Source organism: Ovis aries, chromosome 9 (genome assembly GCF_016772045.2).
Source record: "Ovis aries strain OAR_USU_Benz2616 breed Rambouillet chromosome 9, ARS-UI_Ramb_v3.0, whole genome shotgun sequence".
Taxonomy (NCBI): Eukaryota; Metazoa; Chordata; class Mammalia; order Artiodactyla; family Bovidae; genus Ovis; species Ovis aries.
The window spans coordinates 67,496,348-67,499,690 of NC_056062.1; positions in this window are offsets into that span (position 1 = coordinate 67,496,348).

Genomic DNA, 3,343 nt, shown 5'->3' on the forward strand with positions numbered 1-3,343 from the left:
CTGAATTTAAATAATGCTTCAATCATCTTGACCTTTTCTAACTTGCAGTTGAAATGTTATGTAAATCTTGCACTTGCTGCAAACACTGTGAAAGAGCAATTTTATGGCTAAGATGGTTCTGATTTTTTACCCTAAAATGCAAATCTTATCCCGGGTTATTAATGCTGAGGCTGAAAAGTAGAACAATTCCATTTCCCATGTGTTCAGTTTTCTGAGGTAATCCAGAAAAGTTAGAAACTCCTAAACTCTGGAGGTAACATCCGAAGAGGAATTCACACCAAGATCATTCATCTTTCCAGTACAAACATCACTCCATTATTCTCTTGAAAGGTTTCCTTTTGAATGCAGCATTTTAACTGCAATAAGAAAAGGCACCCAAAGCCCATTAGTAATTCTCTAAATTCTGAAGTGCAGTTTATTCCAAATGTAAAATATATCACTGTGGGAAAGCATTCGTTTTAATGAGAAAATTCCCCAAGAGAAGAAATACTTCTCAGCAATACACTGATCATTTAGAATTTCCAGAGTCACTGTACAATACATAACTTTGGACACCTTATGTATGGTTCTGAAATTTCTTAGGACCACAAAATGAAAAACTGTTAAGAGTGAATGTTATAGTCTTTACGTTTTATTCTCTGTGCACTCTGTTTAATACCAATTATGATATTAATACCACTTACTAAAAATAATTATAATGAATTATTTTCATTCATTCAAAAACAGGAGATGATCTTTCACTTGTCCTTATTTTTTATCAATAATAATTGATTAGATTCAACATGAAGATTCAAGATGCATGCAATACAAGATGTCTCTCCAATAGGAAAAAAAAAAAATCTCAGAAGGTCTGATCCTGAAAGGTCTCAGAAGTCATCTGTATAATTCTCCTCACTTTAAAAGAAAGAAACTGAATCTGATGTTCAGAGACTTGAGCCAATTTTCATCCCAAAGATGACAAAATCCTTGAAGGAGCAGATAATGATCAAAACAACAACCAACTGTTCTCAAGCCTGCTTTCTCTCTCCTATTTTGAAAACTTATAAATTTTTCTTTCTTTGTACTGTCTTTAACAAATTGGATCTGTCTCCACGTTTAATAGATCTGGGCAAGGATGACAGTAAAGGCTGTTTTGTTTCATGAAACTAGGAGAGTCAGACACATTTCCTAATAATCTATACTAAATGCAGAGCTGCCCTGTGTGTTTTTAAAATTAACCGTGAACAGTTCTGACACGTAAAGAGGTGCTGGCTGTTCTGTTGCTGATACTGCAAAATGAAGTGGGAGGAGAAATCAACTTGCAAAATAAGATCCTTTCGACTTTTTCTGAAGAAACAGTACACAGGAGAATCTCACTAAACAAGACCACTGGTATTTCTCTCATGCTGTGTCCAAGCAGAAAATGATGATTAAAAATCAAAAACAATCTTAGTCATTATTTTCTGCCTGAGTTGTCACTAATGTCTCCTCTTATTGGAGCCCAGGCACACTTAAACCCTCACAGCCTTCCGACCCTTGACTGTCATATATCACCTGGCCAAAGAGTTTATTGCACAAGAAACAATAGCACTGAAGAGCGATCAATTCTCCACCAGCACCTCATTTCTCACATTTGTACCATATATGAGCAGTATTTACATCTTACCAACACAGTGGGGAAATCCAATCATAAGTAAAATGACTTCTATGCCCTTAAGAAGCCCAAGGAAGCAGAAATGTAAATCCAGTTACAAAATGAGGAGAAAATGTCTGTGCTAAAGGAGATAATAATGCTCTCCTTATAGTGGCAGCAAAGAGAGAGAAAATCTTTCTTCCTCAGGGAAGGCTTCACAGAGAAGATGAGGTCTGAGTTTCCAGGATAACAATGAGAAGGCATATAGAAAGGTGAAGGCATATAGAAAGATTTTTCAACCATAAGGTACTCCAGTAGATGGTAAAAAAAAAAAAAAAAATCAGATGCTTAGAGAGGATGAAGTTATAAATAAGGAAGGAAATAATACTGGAAATACAAGTTGAGGCTAGATTGGGAAGAATTTTGCAAATGCTATTCAGTTCAGGGACAATTTCAAATCAATGAGGATGATTCCATTATGCACTGTGGAGCATCATTTTCCTTTAGATGGTTTTGATATGAAATCTTTTGTTCTATTCGGTCAAATATCATTATATACCAATCAACTGAGGAACATGCTGTGTTTGGGAAAATAGATGTTAACACTGCAAAAGAAAAAGTCAATTAGGATGCCTTGGGCTAAGAAAAAATAATAAACTCAAAATGGCTTCACTAAATATCTCACCACATGAGAAATATGAGATAGATTTTGTTAAGGTTGTTTATTTCAGAACTCATCAAAACCATCAAAGGCCCAGGTTCCTTCCTTCTTTCAACTAATATATTGGCTGTGGCTTTGAAACCAGTCCCTTCAAAGTGACAAGAGGGCTATAGCAGCTCCATGTGTTACATCTGCACACAGCACAGCTCAAAGACAAGAAGAACGTCTCTTCCTTTTATCCCTTTGTAAAAACATAAAATTTTTCCAGAACCTGTTAATAGATATTCCTTCAAGTCTAATGACTAAGAATTACATTATATGATTATTATTCCTAAGCCAATAGTCAAAGGGAATGGAATTAACATGATTAGCTTAAGGTAATCAGGATTCACTCAGTTCATCTTGAAGTATGTTGCCCCCAAATTCCTAATTTAAATCTCAGTTTTGCTAGTTAGCAAAGGATTAAAAAAAAGAAAGAAATGTTATCAGGTAGTGACCAGATAGTGTTTTCCATGAGCACTTAGCATAGGAGAGGCAATATTATTTTGGTATCACATTATTGGGGTTTTCTTTGAAGACAAAATTTAACCTATGTCTGTCTTGGCTCATTTTCTTTATTACATTATCCTATTTAATTCCTTCCATTAAATTGATCAATTTCTGAAATTAACATTTTTGTATACTTATTGTTTGTATGTTTTCTATCTCATTTCACTGTAGAGGGGCCTTGTTCTTGCTCACTACTCATGTCCCAATGATTAAAAGAGTGACTGCAATAAACATTTATTGATGAAATTTATAAATGAACAACATTTTTTTCTTCCTGTGGACAATTCAAATCAACACAAATTTCTTTTTTTATATATTCATTTATTTGGCTGCACGGAATCTTAGTTGTGGCACACAGGATCTTTGATTTTCATTGTAGCATGCCAGATCTTTAGTTGAGGCATGTGGGATCTTTAGTTGTGCCATGCAAACTCTTAGTTGGGCATATGGGATCTAGTTCCCTGACCAGGGATCAAACCCAGGCCGCCTGCATAGAGTCTTAGCCGCTAGACCACCAGGGA